We start from the raw sequence: 24,218 nt of genomic DNA on the forward strand, positions 1-24,218 counted from the left end.
AGAGCTCACATGGTTACCCGCCCACCCCGCATTTCCAGAAACTATCTCTTCCCCCACACAAGCCCTCATGGCCCAGTCCCGGGAAACCGGGAGCCCAGAGCACTTGTGGCCACAGAGACACTGGCACGCAGCCCTCAGGGTGGGCGGGGCCGGCTGCAGGCAGATGGGGACAAGGTGTGCTCCCGGGAGGCCTCGGGCTGAAGGTGGCCCTCTGAGAGAAGCACCCCAGCTTGGACAGGAAGGTTACAGGCCGGGGAGAGCAACCTAGGGCGCCCCCTCGGAGCAGTGGGAGTGGGAAGAGGGGCAGGGGTGGAGGGAACCCGCGATGGGAGGCCAGTGGGCTCTCCGCAGAGGCCAGCTTAGCCCGCAGGAGCTGCCTGTGAGCAGGAGGTGGGAGGGCACTGCCGCCCTGTGGCTGCTGGGCTTCCCGGATCGCGGCTCTCTACGCACGGGTCGCAGGGTCCTGTGACTCTGTATCCCCTCCCTCAAACCGCCCCCCTCGCGAGGCCGCGCCGCTGGGTGCCCTGTGTCGACACGCAGAACCCCATTGCCCGCCCCTCTCAGACCCGCCTCTGCCCGCCTCGATGGTCTCCGCGCACTCAGCCAGTGGCCTCTGCTGTGTCTGCTCCTCCTGCTGGGTCTGCTGCTGCGGCTGGTTACCTGTGAAGACCACGAGGGGCACCTCCAGTACCCCAAGTCCGCGGGAGCGCACACGGGCCCTGATGCGGGACTTTCCGCTTGTGGACGGGTGGCTGCAGTGTGTGCGGGCCGCTGGGTGCCTAGCCTGGCCCCGGGCAGGGCAGGAGGTCCGGAGCATGCAGAGCTAGTGGGGAGGCTCCCTCACGCCACCCCTGGGCGTCCTCTCCATCATCTATGGATGCCCTTCCCCTTCTCTGTCATCCCCTCCCTGGTGGGCACCCCTCAGCCCAGGCCCCAGCTGCTCCTAGTACAGTCTGTGTGACAGTGGGAGGTGGGGGACCCACAGGCTGGCCCAGGCCAGGCAATGTGTCCTGCCTGATCCCAAGGCCTAAGGAGCCCACCTATTTGCCTTGACCTCCCTCCAGCCACAACGACACGCCCCTGGCCCTGAGGCAGTTTTACCACCACGGGCTACAGGATGTTAATCTGCGCAATTTCAGCCATGGCCAGACCAGCGTGGACAGGCTGAAAAATGATCTCGTGGGTGCCCAGGTACCAAAGGGACACACAAGGTGCCACCATGGCTGCTGGGGAATGTGGGGCAGTTTGGGGGCCTCAGAGACCACAGGTTAGTCACATTGGAACTAAGTTACCATAGTGACCTAGAAAGTGCCATGCCATGGATGCTGGGGGAACAGGGGTCACAGTGAGCCAACCTGACGGGCATCCAAGTACCACAGAAAAAGCAACGCATTACATGTGACTTCTGGGCTCAGTGAGTGTTGTGCCAGCTGAGGAGGCTATGAGAAGCCCAAGGAGCTCCAAAGCCCAAACTAAGCCCTTGCCTTCCCTCAGTTCTGGTGAGCCTACGTCCCATGCCGGACCCACGAACGCGATGCTGTGCGCCTCACCCTGGAGCAAGTTCACCTCATCTGCCCCATGTGTGCCTCCTATTCTGAGCTGGAGCTTGTGACCTCAGTTAAAGGTAGACGGGGGACTTCCCTGGTAGTCCAGAGGTGAAGACTCCACGCTTCCACTGCAGGGGCCTCGGGTTTGATCCCCGGTGGGGGAACTAAGAGCCCTCATGCTGCGCGGCACGGCCAAAAAAACAAAAAAAAAATGGTAAACAGACTGGTGGTGGTAGGTGTTAGGGACTTCAGTTAGCTACCCCTGCCTCTGAAAATGATCATCTGACCTACCTGCCCCCAGCTCTCAACAATACCCGGAAGTTGGCTAGCCTCATTGGTGTAGAGGGCGGCCACTCACTGGACAGGAGCCTCTCCATCTTGCGTAACTTCTATGCGCTGGGTGTGCGCTACGTGACACTCACCCACACCTGCAACACGCCCTGGTGAGCACAGTGCAGATGGTAAGGGCCCAGTGAGGCAGGGATCTGCCCAAGATCACGCTGGGGCCCAAAGCAAGTTTACCCCTGGGATCCAGCCCTGAACCTGGGGTCGGGAGGGGAATGGAGGTTTGCAGAACAAGACTGAATCCCCAGAAGGGCCCTCCTACTGCCAGGCACAGCCCAGTTTGGGTCCCTCCTCTTGCACCAGGGAGTTGCAGGTGTAGACGGTTCGACAGAACCTCTTTCTACGCTCTTGTAGCCAAGTCATGGCCACCAGTCAGACTGCCTCCTGGCCATCCAGCAGGGCACAGAGCTCAGCAAAGGGTATCCACCCCTTCTACAGCAATGTCAGTCGGCTCACCGGCTTTGGCGAGGTAAGGACCCGGCTTCCATACCCTGCCCCACATGAATGTACAGCCCCGCCTGTGCCCTACAGATAAATACACACAAGATAAATGCAGCCCTCATGCCCTCTCCCCATCCTGTCCCTGCAGAAGGTGGTGGCAGAAATGAACCGCCCGGGCATGATGGTGGACTTGGCCCATGTCTCGGATGCTGTGGCACGGCGAGCCCTACAAGTGTCACAGGCACCTGTCATCTTCTCCCACTCAGCTGCCCGGGGTATGTGCAAGAACACTCGCAATGTTCCTGATGATATCCTGCAGCTTCTGGTGAGAGACTGCCCTGGCCCTCAAACCTAAAGCAAGAGATTCAAACCAGGAGCCCTTGAACCTGAGCCTCTTCTCCCTCCATTTCCTCAAACGCCAGGTTAAATATCTTCTGCCCCCAAAACCCACGGTCCACAGCCCCTGAACTCTTCAGCCCTAGGTGGGGGTCTAGGTGGTAAGATACTCCTCCAAACCCAGAAACCCAGGGCCAACACACCACCCAGACCACGGCTGCGGCTCCTCCATTCACACAAACCCAGAGAGGAGACGACTCTGACCTCAAAGCCAGGGCTGAACACCTTCCTCACAGGGGCCGAGAGAGTGAACAGGCAGCTGGCTGTGCTGGGGGCCAAGCTGACTGTCCACGGGTCCGCCCCTGCAGAAGAAGAACGGTGGCATCGTGATGGTGCCCTTGTCCGAGCGGGTGCTGCAGTGCAACCCGTTAGCCAACGTGTCTACTGTGGCAGGCGAGCCTCACCCTGGGCTCTCTGAAAACTCGGATTTGGAGCTGAAGCTGGGTCCAAATTTAGGGAGGACTTCAGAAGAGCCCCAGTGGTTTGACCCACCTATTGGCAACAGGTACAGCACCCAAAAACCCAAGAATGGACAGTACACAGCACCTTGGTGCCATGTGGAACTGGAGCCACAGAATCAAAACTGCGATACGGATGGGTATCAGGGAGGCTGTCAGACACTGCTTTATGTCAAACACATAAAGAAAATATCCACTATCAGAACCGTTGTCTGACTGACTTTTTTTCACATCTTTCTGACAAAATTCGTGAAGTTGTGAGTACCACAAGCGTCATTACACTTCTGTTCAAGATGTACTCTCTGGCTCACAATCATTGTTTAGCTTCTGTATATTGCAGTGTACATGAAGGTCTGTATTAGTCTGGTTGGGCTGTTATAGTGAAATACTACAGACTGAATGACTTAAACAGCAGAAATTTATTTTCTCACAGTGCTGGACGGTGGAAGTCCAAGATTAAGGTATTGAATACCATAAGAATTGGTTTCTGGTGAGAACAATCTTCCTGGCTTGCTGATGGCTGTCTTCTTGCAGTGTCCTCACACGGCCTTTCCTCTACGAGCAGAGGGAGAGAGATCTCTGGAATCTATTCCCCTTCTTATAAGGACACCATCAGTCCCTGTCAGATTATTACCCCACCCTTATGACTTCAGTTAACTTCAGTTACCTCCCTAAAGGACCTATCTCCTATCTTCTACAGTCAAATTAGGAGGGGCCTCAACATATAATTTTTGGGGGGACACAATTCAGTCCATAACAACAACTTAAGATAGCTTTCTCTGATTTTCAGTCTTTCACTAATACCTCCCTCTTTGTCTATGAATTATTCAAGTTTCCTTAAATTTTTTTTTTAATTTTCTTAAATTATCCCTTCCCTTTAAATGCTGTCTTCACTTCTTAATGGGCATCTCTTGCAAATGAAGGCACCTTTCCTCACAATATATTGATTACTCTCCCCACTGTAACACAGCGTCTTCTCCCATGACTTTCCTGAAATGGTTCCACTTTTGTTCATAAAAGTTTAGTCATCCAATCAGATGGTTTATTTTCAGTTCCCATAGCATTTTGCCTTTGGGAAACAACTGACTCCATTAAATGGTGCTTCTTTGAAAACTACCTTCCTTTATGTTTTATAGCAATCTTAGGATTTCTGTTGGCATACCACCTAGCTTCTTTCTGATCATTCTTTTTATGTTTATTTTTCAGTTGTTTCTCTCCTCACTCCTTAGCGTTAGATACTACAGACAGTTGGCCTTCTTCTCATCTCTTATATACTCTCTCTCTTACTCCAGCAGCTTTGTTTACCATTTAATATATTATCTGCCAGGCGCCTTCCATCTGTTACCAACATCTCTCCCTCTGTCTTTGTCATTTCAGCCTTCGCTATGCTCTCTGAGCTCTCACAGGCAGATCTACTGAACACAGGAATCTCAGTGGAACATACGAGTACGTTGTTTCTCTACTGAGTAAAGCCCTTACAGATCACATGGTCCTGATCCATCTTGCAGCCACGTCATCTGGACTATTTGACCTCCCATGTCACAATAGCAGAGGACCAGACAAGAGGGACACTGGCTCCTAATGACCTCAGCTCAGAAGTGATACACTTGATTCTGCTTCTTTGCCACTGGCCACAACGAATCAAAGGAAAACAGTTGAACTACAAAGGAGGATGAAAAATGTAGATAAGCACATAGGATATTTGATGAGCGCTATCTCGAGGTGACATCACCTCCCATCAAACTTTTATTTCACAGAGAAAACACAGACTATAAAGCAAAAACACCCCAAACTAACTTTTTCTCTTTACGTCCAAGAATAGCTTTTCGACATAGTTTATAAATACCTATTCTCACTTCCTCAGTACCTTCCATTCATTTTCCCACCTCATTGGGATTGTTAAGGTCTTCCTCTTTAGCGATTTTATTTTGGCTCCCTCCCATTAAAAATTACTCCCGCTTGATGCCAAGTAATTCTCTAGTTACCTTTTCTCTCTTCCTAATTTCACAGTGCAGTTTATCAAAAATTGTATTTATTCTCATTGTCTGTATTTTCTTATCTTTATGTACCTCGTGACTCACACAATTTTGCTCTTTTCTTCTTACTTATCTGCACTGGAATTGCATTCACCAACATTTAATTTGTGATTAAATTGAGTGAATGTTGTTTGGTCATTCTGTCACCTTTCAGCAATATTTGATTTTGTTGATCAAACTTGTCATCTCAGAAAAATCTTTCACCTTAACAACAGTAGCATCTTAACCTGCTACTTCTTCCTCCTGCCTCTGGACATCCTTATCTCTTTCATTGGGCACTCTCACTTTGCCCTCTGCCAAGAGATGTGTATTTCTCAGAAGCTCTCTTCTGCCCTTGATAGATGGTCTCATCTACTCTTGTGATTCCAGCCACCATATATATCACAGATCTTGACCTAAAACTTACATATCTCTCTCCTGAGTCTCTTACAAACTTAACTAATTGCCAACTGAACAACTCTGCCCAAATATAACACGGACACTTAAAATTAATTATGTGATGTTACTGAACGATTAATTTTACCTTCAATACTTACTTCCACTATTCATCTCTCTACATCATTTATACCACCACTATTTGTACACTTGTCCAAGTTGGATACTGGGGGAACACTGAAGACTCTGGACTCTGACAACCCTCAGAATGGGAGAAAATAGTTGCAAACGAAGCAACTGACAAGGGATTCATCTCCAAAAAATATAAACATAAATAAATTTGTAAACTATATAAGCAACTCATGCAGATCAATATCAAAAAAAACAACCCAATGAAACAATGGATGGAAGACCTAAATAGACATTTCTCCGAAGATGGCCAACAAACACATGAAAAGATGCTCAACATCACGAATTATGAGAGAAATGCAAATCAACACTACAAGGAGGTATCACCTCACACCGGTCAGAATGGCCATCATCAAAAAATCTACAAACAATAAATGCTGGAGAGGATGTGGAGAAAACGGAACCCTCCTACACTGTTGGTGGGAGTGTAAATTGGTACAGCCACTAGGGAGAGCAGTATGGAGGTTCCTTAAAAAACTACAAATAGAACTACCATATGACCCAGCAATCCCACTACTGGGCCTATACCCTGAGAAAACCATAATTCAAAAGGAGTCATGTACCAAAATGTTCATTGCAGCTCTATTTACAATAGCCAGGAGATGGAAACAACCTCAGTGTCCATCGTCGGATGAATGGATAAAGAAGATGTGGCACACATATACAGTGGAATATTACTCAGCCATAAAAAGAAACGAAATTGAGCTATTTGTAATGAGGTGGATGGACCTAGAGTCTGTCATACAGAGTAAAGGAAGTCAGAAAGAGAAAGACAAATACCGTATGCTAACACACACACACACACACACACACACATATATATATATATATATATATATATATATATATGGAATTTAAGAAAAAAAATGTCATGAAGAACCTAGGGGTAAGACAGGAATAAAGACACAGACCTACTAGAGAATGGACTTGAGGATATGGGGAGGGCGAAGGGTACGCCATGACAAAGTGAGAGAGTGGCATGGACATATATACACTACCAAACGTAAAATAGATAGCTAGTGGGAAGCAGCCGCATAGCACAGAGAGATCAGCTCGGTGCTTTGTGACCACCTAGAGGGGTGGGATAGGGAGGGTAGGAGGGAGGGAGACGCAAGAGGGAAGAGATATGGGAACTTATGTATAACTGATTCACTTTGGTATAAAGCAGAAACTAACACACCATTGTAAAGCCATTATACTCCAATAAAGATGTTTAAAAAAAAAGAACACTTGTTTTTTCTTTTGTTTTGTTTTTTGTTTTTTTGTTTTTTACCTTCTAAATTTTAGTTCCTGCCCCCAAACATCCATTAAGCCCCCAGGAGAAGGGAAAGGGGATGTGACTAGCAATAGAGAGAAACTTTCTTCACAACAATGGCCATGGCAAGCTTAGGCACTTTTGGTGAAATCTCTCTGGGAAGTACTGGCAGAGGAATAAAAGGCAAACTGACACAGAAGTATTGCCTGGTGTGCATTTCCAGGCTCTGCCTTCTTTCTCATGACTTGGCGGCAGGTGGAGGAAGAGGAGAAAAGGTTAAACTTTTGTATCAACCGGCAGAATAAGCTTATAACATCCTCTCACTATCTCTGCATAGGTTCTAGTCTCTGCAGCACTACATAAGCTTTGCCCAAAGTAATGAACAGTTGAAAGTCAAATGTAATACTTCACCAAACAACTTAAAAATGCTTGCACACTGGAAAGGATTCAGTTGCAGAGAACACAAATGGACCCAGAGCAACTTTTGCCAAAAGAGAATATTGTGCTAAATGTACAGCCATAGCTCTTTTCCATATGAAGAAACAGTCAGAAGGATAAAAGAACTGGGTCAAAATCACACAAGTAAGTAGGACAGAATCTGGTCTGTCTGTCGTAAGGGTTGTGTTATTTAACCACCAGGCTAGCTTTTCCCAAACCTGATTCATGCATAGAATAACTATACACCTCTGTCTGCCTTGAATATTGCCTGTTTATACGTATGCCTGCTGCAGTTTTTAATATTGCCCACTTTGACTCCCCAAAGCAACCGAGAACACACAATAATTTGGTCCCTCTATCCATGGACCACTGTGGTGGGACTGCCCAGGAAGCTTAAAAGTGCAGCCTCCAGAGCCCTACTCCAGATCTAGATAAGTTTTCTTAGGGTTGGCTCAAGAATCCAGGTACAAGTCTTTTTCAGTGCTTTTGTGAGTCTCTCGCTCTCGTAAGTTAATAAACCATTTATTCCGCCTTCCCCAGATGCCCAGCCAGGTCCTGTTAAGGTAGGAGTCCCCCCGCCACATCACAGGGATGCTCCCAGTCAAGTAATCTCTGGAGCCGTGGAGAATCTGAATGGTCTCATGCTGGCCCAGCTGCCATGACAAACCTCCTCCAGAGCATTCCCCTTCACAGTTTACATTCTACCACTCCCAAAGGCAGTCCGCTCCAACGAGGCCTGACTTCGTCTGTCCTAACGTGTACCCGCTGATTCAAGCAGTTTAGGAAGAGAAGGTGCTGTGCTTCTCAACCACGGTGGCCCAACCTCTAAAATGGTAGTCGAAGCAGTCTCTACCTCCTGGGAACAACGCCTCTGCAACAGCCCCATTAAACCAATGTCCCATCTTTGCTTTTTCAGGGTCGGCAGCAGGGAGTCCCCTCCTAAAGAAGGTTCTCTCTCATTGCCACACTATCAGAGGCTGCCCCAAATGTGCTTGCTTCCCGTGGGCCTGATCAGGCTAAGGGCAGAGTTGTCTCTTTCCTTCTCTGAGGCGGACCGAATCGTCTTAGTAACACCTCTTCACACGGTTGACCATGTTTCTCACGGGGGCTGCTGCTGAGTCTTTATCTCATCCTTTCATGGTGGAGAGAGAGAGGATTCTAATGACTTTTACTTCTAGGGGAGAGGGGACTGTAGTGATTATGTTGTCATTTTGTATTATGTCCTTTTGTCATGAATTTGTTTTCCATTTCATGTTCAAATGGGCCCACCATTCCCACTTTGTGAGGTCATTCAGCACCCGCATTTTGCACCTTTAACATCTCTCTCAGTATCACTTGGAAATGTTTGAAATGGCAGGAGCTTGTCCTCACATTCCTATCAGCTGTAAACCCGGAGCCCCGACGTGAACCTAACCACTGAGCAGAACACCTCTCCACTACCTGTGTACCACTGCGAAGGCCCCTTAACCTCTTGGTTTTTTTAAGTCCTCAGTTGTAAAAATTTCAGGGTGCTAGGAATTTATATTGGGGGCAGGACAAGGTCGAGAAGAGTGTGTCTTTGCTTTTATTCTTCCAAACTGGAATGTCTTCCCTCTCTTCCCCATGGGTCCAAATCTCACTTGTCCTTCAGGCCCACTGCAAAGGAGCCTTCCCTGATCCCCCAGTCCACACAAATCTCTGCCTCTTAGGGTAAGTGCCATACAACCTAGCTTTCTCTTACGTTCATCTTGCCTCTCAAGCCAATCACAGAATGTGGGTCTCTCTTGCCCTCCTGTGGCCCCTGGGGCTGTGCCAGACCACCAGCACGCCTCACCTAGGGTGTCTACTAGACTACGGCATTGGTGGGGAGGCCCAGGTGTGAGGGGCCAGGCAGAGTACCTCTGCCTCTACCCTGTTCTCCTCCAAAAAACTGCCCCTCCTCCTGAAGCCTGCCCCTCAAGTCACAGGTTCCATATATGACCTCACTGGCTAGTGATGCCCTCACAGGCCTTCTCACAGATTCCATGGTAACAGATTCCATGGTAACTGACAACAAAACAGATTCGTACCTGGTGGAGAACTGGTAGGGAAGTTTCTCTGACTGTCAGAGACAATGTCTGACTTCATAGGCTATATATACTCAACCCTGTGCTCTGTTCCCTGGGTGGGCAGTGCAGCAGGTACACCCAGACCGGCCACCTCCACAGGAGGTATGGGATACAATCCACCTCACCTGGCTGGCACATGTTTCTGTGGGGCCTGCCAACTATGTACAACTGAGCACACTCCCACATGTAAGTAATACCAGTGACCTGGGACACCTTCAGGGACCCACAGGGCTCACTGCTGAGGACAAGTGAAAGGTCATCCCTGGACAAGTGTGCAGGACGGTTCTAAGCTTTATAATGTAGCCTTCCCCTTTGGGCTACAGGATGCTTCCATTCAGACCCTTTCCTGAATGGCCTCTTAGCAAAAGACAAGTGTATTTTTGTTGGCAAACGGTAAATGGAGCAGTTTGAGGAAGAGGGCCACAATTAGAAGCACACCTTCAAACCCAGGCACCTCTGTGCTGTCATGCAGACATCTCTATCGGTCCTCTCAGACACATCCCGTACTGAGTTGCTGAGTACTCGGGGACAGGGTGGTGCCATATTGATGGGAAGACCGGAAGAATGAAGGGGGGGGTGATGAAGTGCTAATGAGACTGGAGGGCTGAGGAGATGGTGTCCCAGGAGGCTGGGTTGATGTGAGCCTAGACTTGGTACCCAGACCCCGGTTCTGAGTCTCCTGATCACTCTGCCTCAGTATTTAGCCTTGTTCTAATCTACATAAAAGTACCAGAGGGCTAGAGTTCAGTGTGGTTGAAACAGGCAGTATAACTGGGGCCCAAGAGGGGTTGCCAAGGTGAGAGGGGTTCTTAACAGATTTGTATTAGATTATTTCTTTCCAAAACTTGAAAGACATTTCCCTTAAAGCCTCAGAAGTGACAGACTGCAAGAAATGTTTTCTCTGTTGTGGAAGGGAGAGGTGGAGAGGATCATGAGTGCAATTTCTTTCGGGTTCTACTGTTTTCCCTGGAAACGGTGAAGAGACTTCCTCATCTGCTGCAGCCGTAGGCTCTAGGGATTGCTTTTGCAGCCAGTGTCCCTTCTCTAGGGACTCATAGAGGTGATGGGCCAAGGCTGTGTTTTGGATGTCAAGTAGATGAAAGGTCTTCAGCCAGAAACTGGGAGAGACATGAGAGGGGGAAATTGTGGCAGGAGACTGTGCACAGCACAAGTGACTGATCGGTTCTGATTCTCTTTGCAGCAGCAGTGGCTCCCGTTTCTCCTCCCACACCCGGGCACTACCATGTCCTCTACCGAGGGTGTGGAGAAACGCAGTTGGGCTGGCATGGGGAGACATACTGCCTGGTTGGTGGCTACCGGGCCTACGGGGATGTTCCTTTGGCCCCACCAGCAAAGGTGGAAGCAGTGAAGCCAGTCCCCAGACGTGCTCCCAAACGAAAGCACTCTTCAGAAAGTTCGCACGAAGAGCTGGGCTGCTCCAGACCCAAAAACCGGCGATTGGAGCACGGTGGACCTGCTCCCTGAAGCGAGAACAGGATGGAGAGTCAAGCAGCATGCACCCTGCCCCGAGGTTCACATGCTCCTTTACTGCCAGCCCTTTCTGTCCCCAGTGGGGTCCCTTACTGCTCAATAAAATGTTTGTGTGTAACAGATTTCTAGGGTCTCCAGTGCTCAGACTTAGGTCACTACCCCTGTGCTAGGCACTCCTGCCACCTGGGAAAGGTTCCAAAGGTGGAACAGCTCCAGGGGGTGCCAGGGATCAGAGCAAAAACTTGAGAGGCTGGGGATGAAGGAGTTTGGGCACAGTCCCTAAAGCATCTCTGTGGTCGAGCTTCTGTGAGAAGGCACATCCCCAGAGAGAGAGAGAGAGAGAGAGAGAGAGAGTGTGTGTGTGTGTGTGTGTGTGTGTGTGTGTGTGTGCTGAGGAGAGGGGGTCTCTAGAGGAGGCAGCTAGGGGGAGGGCCTGAGGCTGGAAATGGGGAATGGCGTGCGGCCTCTGAGTAAGCACAGGCACTTAAGCCCTTGAGGTTTCTGGGAAAGCTAGAGCCACAAGGGCCACGAGATAAGGCAAGTGTAGCAGCAGAACCCAGGTGCCAGGTCTTTCCTCAGAACCTATACTTCTCCACGAAACCAGGCCTTCCACGCTGAGGTAGGAGGGATCCTGGCCAGAAGGTCAGCCAGCAGCTCTGGGAGGAAGGTTGCTGCGGTGGGGGCTCTGCTGCCATGGAAATCACTTCATTTCCTTCCACTCAAATAGCCTGCTGACTGGGTTCCTGCTCTGTTGAGTAAAAGGGTCGCTGACTCTCCCCAGAAGGTCGTTCAGTTCACATCCCCAAAGTCCTTCTATTCAGGCCCTGGGGAGGTGTAGAGACTCCTGAGGGCGCTCTTTCCTGAGGCTGGCTGACAGAAGTGGGGGAGGTTCCTGATAGTTCCCAGGCGCTGGTTGAAGTCCCCAGAGAATGGTCATGCAGGCTGGGGAGTCAAGTAGGTGGAGAGAGAAGGTCGGGGGCAGAGGACCCCCTCCTGAATCCAGAGCTCACATGGTTACCCGCCCACCCCGCATTTCCAGAAACTATCTCTTCCCCCACACAAGCCCTCATGGCCCAGTCCCGGGAAACCGGGAGCCCAGAGCACTTGTGGCCACAGAGACACTGGCACGCAGCCCTCAGGGTGGGCGGGGCCGGCTGCAGGCAGATGGGGACAAGGTGTGCTCCCGGGAGGCCTCGGGCTGAAGGTGGCCCTCTGAGAGAAGCACCCCAGCTTGGACAGGAAGGTTACAGGCCGGGGAGAGCAACCTAGGGCGCCCCCTCGGAGCAGTGGGAGTGGGAAGAGGGGCAGGGGTGGAGGGAACCCGCGATGGGAGGCCAGTGGGCTCTCCGCAGAGGCCAGCTTAGCCCACAGGAGCTGCCTGTGAGCAGGGGGTGGGAGGGCACTGCCGCCCTGTGGCTGCTGGGCTTCCCGGATCGCGGCTCTCTGCGCACGGGTCGCAGGGTCCTGTGACTCCGTATCCCCTCCCTCAAACCGCCCCCCTCGCGAGGCCGCGCCGCTAGGTGCCCTGTGTCGACAGGCAGAACCCCACTGCCCGCCTCGATGGTCCCCGCGCACTCAGCCAGCGGCCTCTGCTGTGTCTGCTGCTCCTGCTGGGTCTGCTGCTGCGGCCGGTTACCCGTGAAGACCACGCCGGGCACCTCCAGCACCCCAAGTCCGCGGGAGCGCACGCGGGCCCTGATGCGGGACTTCCCGCTTGTGGACGGGTGGCTGCAGTGTGTGCGGGCCGCTGGGTGCCTAGCCTGGCCCCGGGCAGGGCAGGAGGTCCGGAGCATGCAGAGCTAGTGGGGAGGCTCCCTCACGCCACCCCTGGACGTCCTCTCCATCATCTATGGATGCCCTTCCCCTTCTCTGTCATCCCCTCCCTGGTGGGCACCCCTCAGCCCAGGCCCCAGCTGCTCCTAGTACAGTCTGTGTGACAGTGGGAGGTGGGGGACCCACAGGCTGGCCCAGGCCAGGCAATGTGTCCTGCCTGATCCCAAGGCCTAAGGAGCCCACCTATTTGCCTTGACCTCCCTCCAGCCACAACGACACGCCCCTGGCCCTGAGGCAGTTTTACCACCACGGGCTACAGGATGTTAATCTGCGCAATTTCAGCCATGGCCAGACCAGCGTGGACAGGCTGAAAAATGATCTCGTGGGTGCCCAGGTACCAAAGGGACACACAAGGTGCCACCATGGCTGCTGGGGAATGTGGGGCAGTTTGGGGGCCTCAGAGACCACAGGTTAGTCACATTGGAACTAAGTTACCATAGTGACCTAGAAAGTGCCATGCCATGGATGCTGGGGGAACAGGGGTCACAGTGAGCCAACCTGACGGGCATCCAAGTACCACAGAAAAAGCAACGCATTACATGTGACTTCTGGGCTCAGTGAGTGTTGTGCCAGCTGAGGAGGCTATGAGAAGCCCAAGGAGCTCCAAAGCCCAAACTAAGCCCTTGCCTTCCCTCAGTTCTGGTGAGCCTACGTCCCATGCCGGACCCACGAACGCGATGCTGTGCGCCTCACCCTGGAGCAAGTTCACCTCATCTGCCCCATGTGTGCCTCCTATTCTGAGCTGGAGCTTGTGACCTCAGTTAAAGGTAGACGGGGGACTTCCCTGGTAGTCCAGAGGTGAAGACTCCACGCTTCCACTGCAGGGGCCTCGGGTTTGATCCCCGGTGGGGGAACTAAGAGCCCTCATGCTGCGCGGCACGGCCAAAAAAACAAAAAAAAAATGGTAAACAGACTGGTGGTGGTAGGTGTTAGGGACTTCAGTTAGCTACCCCTGCCTCTGAAAATGATCATCTGACCTACCTGCCCCCAGCTCTCAACAATACCCGGAAGTTGGCTAGCCTCATTGGTGTAGAGGGCGGCCACTCACTGGACAGGAGCCTCTCCATCTTGCGTAACTTCTATGCGCTGGGTGTGCGCTACGTGACACTCACCCACACCTGCAACACGCCCTGGTGAGCACAGTGCAGATGGTAAGGGCCCAGTGAGGCAGGGATCTGCCCAAGATCACGCTGGGGCCCAAAGCAAGTTTACCCCTGGGATCCAGCCCTGAACCTGGGGTCGGGAGGGGAATGGAGGTTTGCAGAACAAGACTGAATCCCCAGAAGGGCCCTCCTACTGCCAGGCACAGCCCAGTTTGGGTCCCTCCTCTTGCACCAGGGAGTTGCAGGTGTAGACGGTTCGACAGAACCTCTTTCTACGCTCTTGTAGCCAAGTCATGGCCACCAGTCAGACTGCCTCCTGGCCATCCAGCAGGGCACAGAGCTCAGCAAAGGGTATCCACCCCTTCTACAGCAATGTCAGTCGGCTCACCGGCTTTGGCGAGGTAAGGACCCGGCTTCCATACCCTGCCCCACATGAATGTACAGCCCCGCCTGTGCCCTACAGATAAATACACACAAGATAAATGCAGCCCTCATGCCCTCTCCCCATCCTGTCCCTGCAGAAGGTGGTGGCAGAAATGAACCGCCCGGGCATGATGGTGGACTTGGCCCATGTCTCGGATGCTGTGGCACGGCGAGCCCTACAAGTGTCACAGGCACCTGTCATCTTCTCCCACTCAGCTGCCCGGGGTATGTGCAAGAACACTCGCAATGTTCCTGATGATATCCTGCAGCTTCTGGTGAGAGACTGCCCTGGCCCTCAAACCTAAAGCAAGAGATTCAAACCAGGAGCCCTTGAACCTGAGCCTCTTCTCCCTCCATTTCCTCAAACGCCAGGTTAAATATCTTCTGCCCCCAAAACCCACGGTCCACAGCCCCTGAACTCTTCAGCCCTAGGTGGGGGTCTAGGTGGTAAGATACTCCTCCAAACCCAGAAACCCAGGGCCAACACACCACCCAGACCACGGCTGCGGCTCCTCCATTCACACAAACCCAGAGAGGAGACGACTCTGACCTCAAAGCCAGGGCTGAACACCTTCCTCACAGGGGCCGAGAGAGTGAACAGGCAGCTGGCTGTGCTGGGGGCCAAGCTGACTGTCCACGGGTCCGCCCCTGCAGAAGAAGAACGGTGGCATCGTGATGGTGCCCTTGTCCGAGCGGGTGCTGCAGTGCAACCCGTTAGCCAACGTGTCTACTGTGGCAGGCGAGCCTCACCCTGGGCTCTCTGAAAACTCGGATTTGGAGCTGAAGCTGGGTCCAAATTTAGGGAGGACTTCAGAAGAGCCCCAGTGGTTTGACCCACCTATTGGCAACAGGTACAGCACCCAAAAACCCAAGAATGGACAGTACACAGCACCTTGGTGCCATGTGGAACTGGAGCCACAGAATCAAAACTGCGATACGGATGGGTATCAGGGAGGCTGTCAGACACTGCTTTATGTCAAACACATAAAGAAAATATCCACTATCAGAACCGTTGTCTGACTGACTTTTTTTCACATCTTTCTGACAAAATTCGTGAAGTTGTGAGTACCACAAGCGTCATTACACTTCTGTTCAAGATGTACTCTCTGGCTCACAATCATTGTTTAGCTTCTGTATATTGCAGTGTACATGAAGGTCTGTATTAGTCTGGTTGGGCTGTTATAGTGAAATACTACAGACTGAATGACTTAAACAGCAGAAATTTATTTTCTCACAGTGCTGGACGGTGGAAGTCCAAGATTAAGGTATTGAATACCATAAGAATTGGTTTCTGGTGAGAACAATCTTCCTGGCTTGCTGATGGCTGTCTTCTTGCAGTGTCCTCACACGGCCTTTCCTCTACGAGCAGAGGGAGAGAGATCTCTGGAATCTATTCCCCTTCTTATAAGGACACCATCAGTCCCTGTCAGATTATTACCCCACCCTTATGACTTCAGTTAACTTCAGTTACCTCCCTAAAGGACCTATCTCCTATCTTCTACAGTCAAATTAGGAGGGGCCTCAACATATAATTTTTGGGGGGACACAATTCAGTCCATAACAACAACTTAAGATAGCTTTCTCTGATTTTCAGTCTTTCACTAATACCTCCCTCTTTGTCTATGAATTATTCAAGTTTCCTTAAATTTTTTTTTTAATTTTCTTAAATTATCCCTTCCCTTTAAATGCTGTCTTCACTTCTTAATGGGCATCTCTTGCAAATGAAGGCACCTTTCCTCACAATATATTGATTACTCTCCCCACTGTAACACAGCGTCTTCTCCCATGACTTTCCTGAAATGGTTCCACTTTTGTTCATAAAAGTTTAGTCATCCAATCAGATGGTTTATTTTCAGTTCCCATAGCATTTTGCCTTTGGGAAACAACTGACTCCATTAAATGGTGCTTCTTTGAAAACTACCTTCCTTTATGTTTTATAGCAATCTTAGGATTTCTGTTGGCATACCACCTAGCTTCTTTCTGATCATTCTTTTTATGTTTATTTTTCAGTTGTTTCTCTCCTCACTCCTTAGCGTTAGATACTACAGACAGTTGGCCTTCTTCTCATCTCTTATATACTCTCTCTCTTACTCCAGCAGCTTTGTTTACCATTTAATATATTATCTGCCAGGCGCCTTCCATCTGTTACCAACATCTCTCCCTCTGTCTTTGTCATTTCAGCCTTCGCTATGCTCTCTGAGCTCTCACAGGCAGATCTACTGAACACAGGAATCTCAGTGGAACATACGAGTACGTTGTTTCTCTACTGAGTAAAGCCCTTACAGATCACATGGTCCTGATCCATCTTGCAGCCACGTCATCTGGACTATTTGACCTCCCATGTCACAATAGCAGAGGACCAGACAAGAGGGACACTGGCTCCTAATGACCTCAGCTCAGAAGTGATACACTTGATTCTGCTTCTTTGCCACTGGCCACAACGAATCAAAGGAAAACAGTTGAACTACAAAGGAGGATGAAAAATGTAGATAAGCACATAGGATATTTGATGAGCGCTATCTCGAGGTGACATCACCTCCCATCAAACTTTTATTTCACAGAGAAAACACAGACTATAAAGCAAAAACACCCCAAACTAACTTTTTCTCTTTACGTCCAAGAATAGCTTTTCGACATAGTTTATAAATACCTATTCTCACTTCCTCAGTACCTTCCATTCATTTTCCCACCTCATTGGGATTGTTAAGGTCTTCCTCTTTAGCGATTTTATTTTGGCTCCCTCCCATTAAAAATTACTCCCGCTTGATGCCAAGTAATTCTCTAGTTACCTTTTCTCTCTTCCTAATTTCACAGTGCAGTTTATCAAAAATTGTATTTATTCTCATTGTCTGTATTTTCTTATCTTTATGTACCTCGTGACTCACACAATTTTGCTCTTTTCTTCTTACTTATCTGCACTGGAATTGCATTCACCAACATTTAATTTGTGATTAAATTGAGTGAATGTTGTTTGGTCATTCTGTCACCTTTCAGCAATATTTGATTTTGTTGATCAAACTTGTCATCTCAGAAAAATCTTTCACCTTAACAACAGTAGCATCTTAACCTGCTACTTCTTCCTCCTGCCTCTGGACATCCTTATCTCTTTCATTGGGCACTCTCACTTTGCCCTCTGCCAAGAGATGTGTATTTCTCAGAAGCTCTCTTCTGCCCTTGATAGATGGTCTCATCTACTCTTGTGATTCCAGCCACCATATATATCACAGATCTTGACCTAAAACTTACATATCTCTCTCCTGAGTCTCTTACAAACTTAACTAATTGCCAACTGAACAACTCTGCCCAAATATAACACGGACACTTAAAATTAATTATGTGATGTTACTGAACGATTAATTTTACCTTCAATACTTACTTCCACTATTCATCTCTCTACATCATTTATACCACCACTATTTGTACACTTGTCCAAGTTGGATACTGGGGGAACACTGAAGACTCTGGACTCTGACAACCCTCAGAATGGGAGAAAATAGTTGCAAACGAAGCAACTGACAAGGGATTCATCTCCAAAAAATATAAACATAAATAAATTTGTAAACTATATAAGCAACTCATGCAGATCAATATCAAAAAAAACAACCCAATGAAACAATGGATGGAAGACCTAAATAGACATTTCTCCGAAGATGGCCAACAAACACATGAAAAGATGCTCAACATCACGAATTATGAGAGAAATGCAAATCAACACTACAAGGAGGTATCACCTCACACCGGTCAGAATGGCCATCATCAAAAAATCTACAAACAATAAATGCTGGAGAGGATGTGGAGAAAACGGAACCCTCCTACACTGTTGGTGGGAGTGTAAATTGGTACAGCCACTAGGGAGAGCAGTATGGAGGTTCCTTAAAAAACTACAAATAGAACTACCATATGACCCAGCAATCCCACTACTGGGCCTATACCCTGAGAAAACCATAATTCAAAAGGAGTCATGTACCAAAATGTTCATTGCAGCTCTATTTACAATAGCCAGGAGATGGAAACAACCTCAGTGTCCATCGTCGGATGAATGGATAAAGAAGATGTGGCACACATATACAGTGGAATATTACTCAGCCATAAAAAGAAACGAAATTGAGCTATTTGTAATGAGGTGGATGGACCTAGAGTCTGTCATACAGAGTAAAGGAAGTCAGAAAGAGAAAGACAAATACCGTATGCTAACACACACACACACACACACACACACACATATATATATATATATATATATATATATATATGGAATTTAAGAAAAAAAATGTCATGAAGAACCTAGGGGTAAGACAGGAATAAAGACACAGACCTACTAGAGAATGGACTTGAGGATATGGGGAGGGCGAAGGGTACGCCATGACAAAGTGAGAGAGTGGCATGGACATATATACACTACCAAACGTAAAATAGATAGCTAGTGGGAAGCAGCCGCATAGCACAGAGAGATCAGCTCGGTGCTTTGTGACCACCTAGAGGGGTGGGATAGGGAGGGTAGGAGGGAGGGAGACGCAAGAGGGAAGAGATATGGGAACTTATGTATAACTGATTCACTTTGGTATAAAGCAGAAACTAACACACCATTGTAAAGCCATTATACTCCAATAAAGATGTTTAAAAAAAAAGAACACTTGTTTTTTCTTTTGTTTTGTTTTTTGTTTTTTTGTTTTTTACCTTCTAAATTTTAGTTCCTGCCCCCAAACATCCATTAAGCCCCCAGGAGAAGGGAAAGGGGATGTGACTAGCAATAGAGAGAAACTTTCTTCACAACAATGGCCATGGCAAGCTTAGGCACTTTTGGTGAAATCTCTCTGGGAAGTACTGGCAGAGGAATAAAAGGCAAACTGACACAGAAGTATTGCCTGGTGTGCATTTCCAGGCTCTGCCTTCTTTCTCATGACTTGGCGGCAGGTGGAGGAAGAGGAGAAAAGGTTAAACTTTTGTATCAACCGGCAGAATAAGCTTATAACATCCTCTCACTATCTCTGCATAGGTTCTAGTCTCTGCAGCACTACATAAGCTTTGCCCAAAGTAATGAACAGTTGAAAGTCAAATGTAATACTTCACCAAACAACTTAAAAATGCTTGCACACTGGAAAGGATTCAGTTGCAGAGAACACAAATGGACCCAGAGCAACTTTTGCCAAAAGAGAATATTGTGCTAAATGTACAGCCATAGCTCTTTTCCATATGAAGAAACAGTCAGAAGGATAAAAGAACTGGGTCAAAATCACACAAGTAAGTAGGACAGAATCTGGTCTGTCTGTCGTAAGGGTTGTGTTATTTAACCACCAGGCTAGCTTTTCCCAAACCTGATTCATGCATAGAATAACTATACACCTCTGTCTGCCTTGAATATTGCCTGTTTATACGTATGCCTGCTGCAGTTTTTAATATTGCCCACTTTGACTCCCCAAAGCAACCGAGAACACACAATAATTTGGTCCCTCTATCCATGGACCACTGTGGTGGGACTGCCCAGGAAGCTTAAAAGTGCAGCCTCCAGAGCCCTACTCCAGATCTAGATAAGTTTTCTTAGGGTTGGCTCAAGAATCCAGGTACAAGTCTTTTTCAGTGCTTTTGTGAGTCTCTCGCTCTCGTAAGTTAATAAACCATTTATTCCGCCTTCCCCAGATGCCCAGCCAGGTCCTGTTAAGGTAGGAGTCCCCCCGCCACATCACAGGGATGCTCCCAGTCAAGTAATCTCTGGAGCCGTGGAGAATCTGAATGGTCTCATGCTGGCCCAGCTGCCATGACAAACCTCCTCCAGAGCATTCCCCTTCACAGTTTACATTCTACCACTCCCAAAGGCAGTCCGCTCCAACGAGGCCTGACTTCGTCTGTCCTAACGTGTACCCGCTGATTCAAGCAGTTTAGGAAGAGAAGGTGCTGTGCTTCTCAACCACGGTGGCCCAACCTCTAAAATGGTAGTCGAAGCAGTCTCTACCTCCTGGGAACAACGCCTCTGCAACAGCCCCATTAAACCAATGTCCCATCTTTGCTTTTTCAGGGTCGGCAGCAGGGAGTCCCCTCCTAAAGAAGGTTCTCTCTCATTGCCACACTATCAGAGGCTGCCCCAAATGTGCTTGCTTCCCGTGGGCCTGATCAGGCTAAGGGCAGAGTTGTCTCTTTCCTTCTCTGAGGCGGACCGAATCGTCTTAGTAACACCTCTTCACACGGTTGACCATGTTTCTCACGGGGGCTGCTGCTGAGTCTTTATCTCATCCTTTCATGGTGGAGAGAGAGAGGATTCTAATGACTTTTACTTCTAGGGGAGAGGGGACTGTAGTGATTATGTTGTCATTTTGTATTATGTCCTTTTGTCATGAATTTGTTTTCCATTTCATGTTCAAATGGGCCCACCATTCCCACTTTGTGAGGTCATTCAGCACCCGCATTTTGCACCTTTAACATCTCTCTCAGTATCACTTGGAAATGTTTGAAATGGCAGGAGCTTGTCCTCACATTCCTATCAGCTGTAAACCCGGAGCCCCGACGTGAACCTAACCACTGAGCAGAACACCTCTCCACTACCTGTGTACCACTGCGAAGGCCCCTTAACCTCTTGGTTTTTTTAAGTCCTCAGTTGTAAAAATTTCAGGGTGCTAGGAATTTATATTGGGGGCAGGACAAGGTCGAGAAGAGTGTGTCTTTGCTTTTATTCTTCCAAACTGGAATGTCTTCCCTCTCTTCCCCATGGGTCCAAATCTCACTTGTCCTTCAGGCCCACTGCAAAGGAGCCTTCCCTGATCCCCCAGTCCACACAAATCTCTGCCTCTTAGGGTAAGTGCCATACAACCTAGCTTTCTCTTACGTTCATCTTGCCTCTCAAGCCAATCACAGAATGTGGGTCTCTCTTGCCCTCCTGTGGCCCCTGGGGCTGTGCCAGACCACCAGCACGCCTCACCTAGGGTGTCTACTAGACTACGGCATTGGTGGGGAGGCCCAGGTGTGAGGGGCCAGGCAGAGTACCTCTGCCTCTACCCTGTTCTCCTCCAAAAAACTGCCCCTCCTCCTGAAGCCTGCCCCTCAAGTCACAGGTTCCATATATGACCTCACTGGCTAGTGATGCCCTCACAGGCCTTCTCACAGATTCCATGGTAACAGATTCCATGGTAACTGACAACAAAACAGATTCGTACCTGGTGGAGAACTGGTAGGGAAGTTTCTCTGACTGTCAGAGACAATGTCTGACTTCATAGGCTATATATACTCAACCCTGTGCTCTGTTCCCTGGGTGGGCAGTGCAGCAGGTACACCCAGACCGGCCACCTCCACAGGAGGTATGGGATACAATCCACCTCACCTGGCTGGCACATGTTTCTGTGGGGCCTGCCAACTATGTACAACTGAGCACACTCCCACATGTAAGTAATACCAGTGACCTGGGACACCTTCAGGGACCCACAGGGCTCACTGCTGAGGACAAGTGAAAGGTCATCCCTGGACAAGTGTGCAGGACGGTTCTAAGCTTTATAATGTAGCCTTCCCCTTTGGGCTACAGGATGCTTCCATTCAGACCCTTTCCTGAATGGCCTCTTAGCAAAAGACAAGTGTATTTTTGTTGGCAAACGGTAAATGGAGCAGTTTGAGGAAGAGGGCCACAATTAGAAGCACACCTTCAAACCCAGGCACCTCTGTGCTGTCATGCAGACATCTCTATCGGTCCTCTCAGACACATCCCGTACTGAGTTGCTGAGTACTCGGGGACAGGGTGGTGCCATATTGATGGGAAGACCGGAAGAATGAAGGGGGGGGTGATGAAGTGCTAATGAGACTGGAGGGCTGAGGAGATGGTGTCCCAGGAGGCTGGGTTGATGTGAGCCTAGACTTGGTACCCAGACCCCGGTTCTGAGTCTCCTGATCACTCTGCCTCAGTATTTAGCCTTGTTCTAATCTACATAAAAGTACCAGAGGGCTAGAGTTCAGTGTGGTTGAAACAGGCAGTATAACTGGGGCCCAAGAGGGGTTGCCAAGGTGAGAGGGGTTCTTAACAGATTTGTATTAGATTATTTCTTTCCAAAACTTGAAAGACATTTCCCTTAAAGCCTCAGAAGTGACAGACTGCAAGAAATGTTTTCTCTGTTGTGGAAGGGAGAGGTGGAGAGGATCATGAGTGCAATTTCTTTCGGGTTCTACTGTTTTCCCTGGAAACGGTGAAGAGACTTCCTCATCTGCTGCAGCCGTAGGCTCTAGGGATTGCTTTTGCAGCCAGTGTCCCTTCTCTAGGGACTCATAGAGGTGATGGGCCAAGGCTGTGTTTTGGATGTCAAGTAGATGAAAGGTCTTCAGCCAGAAACTGGGAGAGACATGAGAGGGGGAAATTGTGGCAGGAGACTGTGCACAGCACAAGTGACTGATCGGTTCTGATTCTCTTTGCAGCAGCAGTGGCTCCCGTTTCTCCTCCCACACCCGGGCACTACCATGTCCTCTACCGAGGGTGTGGAGAAACGCAGTTGGGCTGGCATGGGGAGACATACTGCCTGGTTGGTGGCTACCGGGCCTACGGGGATGTTCCTTTGGCCCCACCAGCAAAGGTGGAAGCAGTGAAGCCAGTCCCCAGACGTGCTCCCAAACGAAAGCACTCTTCAGAAAGTTCGCACGAAGAGCTGGGCTGCTCCAGACCCAAAAACCGGCGATTGGAGCACGGTGGACCTGCTCCCTGAAGCAAGAACAGGATGGAGAGTCAAGCAGCATGCACCCTGCCCCGAGGTTCACATGCTCCTTTACTGCCAGCCCTTTCTGTCCCCAGTGGGGTCCCTTACTGCTCAATAAAATGTTTGTGTGTAACAGATTTCTAGGGTCTCCAGTGCTCAGACTTAGGTCACTACCCCTGTGCTAGGCACTCCTGCCACCTGGGAAAGGTTCCAAAGGTGGAACAGCTCCAGGGGGTGCCAGGGATCAGAGCAAAAACTTGAGAGGCTGGGGATGAAGGAGTTTGGGCACAGTCCCTAAAGCATCTCTGTGGTCGAGCTTCTGTGAGAAGGCACATCCCCAGAGAGAGAGAGAGAGAGAGAGAGAGAGAGAGTGTGTGTGTGTGTGTGTGTGTGTGTGTGTGTGTGTGTGCTGAGGAGAGGGGGTCTCTAGAGGAGGCAGCTAGGGGGAGGGCCTGAGGCTGGAAATGGGGAATGGCGTGCGGCCTCTGAGTAAGCACAGGCACTTAAGCCCTTGAGGTTTCTGGGAAAGCTAGAGCCACAAGGGCCACGAGATAAGGCAAGTGTAGCAGCAGAACCCAGGTGCCAGGTCTTTCCTCAGAACCTATACTTCTCCACGAAACCAGGCCTTCCACGCTGAGGTAGGAGGGATCCTGGCCAGAAGGTCAGCCAGCAGCTCTGGGAGGAAGGTTGCTGCGGTGGGGGCTCTGCTGCCATGGAAATCACTTCATTTCCTTCCACTCAAATAGCCTGCTGACTGGGTTCCTGCTCTGTTGAGTAAAAGGGTCGCTGACTCTCCCCAGAAGGTCGTTCAGTTCACATCCCCAAAGTCCTTCTATTCAGGCCCTGGGGAGGTGTAGAGACTCCTGAGGGCGCTCTTTCCTGAGGCTGGCTGACAGAAGTGGGGGAGGTTCCTGATAGTTCCCAGGCGCTGGTTGAAGTCCCCAGAGAATGGTCATGCAGGCTGGGGAGTCAAGTAGGTGGAGAGAGAAGGTCGGGGGCAGAGGACCCCTTCCTGAATCCAGAGCTCACATGGTTACCCGCCCACCCCGCATTTCCAGAAACTATCTCTTCCCCCACACAAGCCCTCATGGCCCAGTCCCGGGAAACCGGGAGCCCAGAGCACTTGTGGCCACAGAGACAC

The 24,218-nt window shown here is 49.7% G+C and overlaps 2 pseudogenes across 2 annotated transcripts; both read left to right on the forward strand.

The window, feature by feature from the left end:
• The first annotated feature begins 325 nt into the window (after nucleotides 1-325).
• LOC307065680 (dipeptidase 2-like) lies at nucleotides 326-11,052 on the forward strand (annotated as a pseudogene). The gene is made up of 10 exons: nucleotides 326-390; nucleotides 565-748; nucleotides 1,065-1,191; nucleotides 1,495-1,624; nucleotides 1,849-1,990; nucleotides 2,292-2,361; nucleotides 2,482-2,658; nucleotides 3,038-3,341; nucleotides 4,565-4,633; nucleotides 10,769-11,052. The product of its transcript is annotated as a dipeptidase 2-like (transcript).
• Nucleotides 11,053-12,384: 1,332 nt separating this feature from the next.
• On the forward strand, nucleotides 12,385-23,086 carry LOC307065690 (dipeptidase 2-like; annotated as a pseudogene). The gene is made up of 10 exons: nucleotides 12,385-12,438; nucleotides 12,579-12,782; nucleotides 13,099-13,225; nucleotides 13,529-13,658; nucleotides 13,883-14,024; nucleotides 14,326-14,395; nucleotides 14,516-14,692; nucleotides 15,072-15,375; nucleotides 16,599-16,667; nucleotides 22,803-23,086. The product of its transcript is annotated as a dipeptidase 2-like (transcript).
• The last annotated feature ends 1,132 nt before the right edge of the window (nucleotides 23,087-24,218 follow it).

Source organism: Hyperoodon ampullatus (assembly GCF_949752795.1).
Source record: "Hyperoodon ampullatus genome assembly, chromosome: 2".
Taxonomy (NCBI): Eukaryota; Metazoa; Chordata; class Mammalia; order Artiodactyla; family Ziphiidae; genus Hyperoodon; species Hyperoodon ampullatus.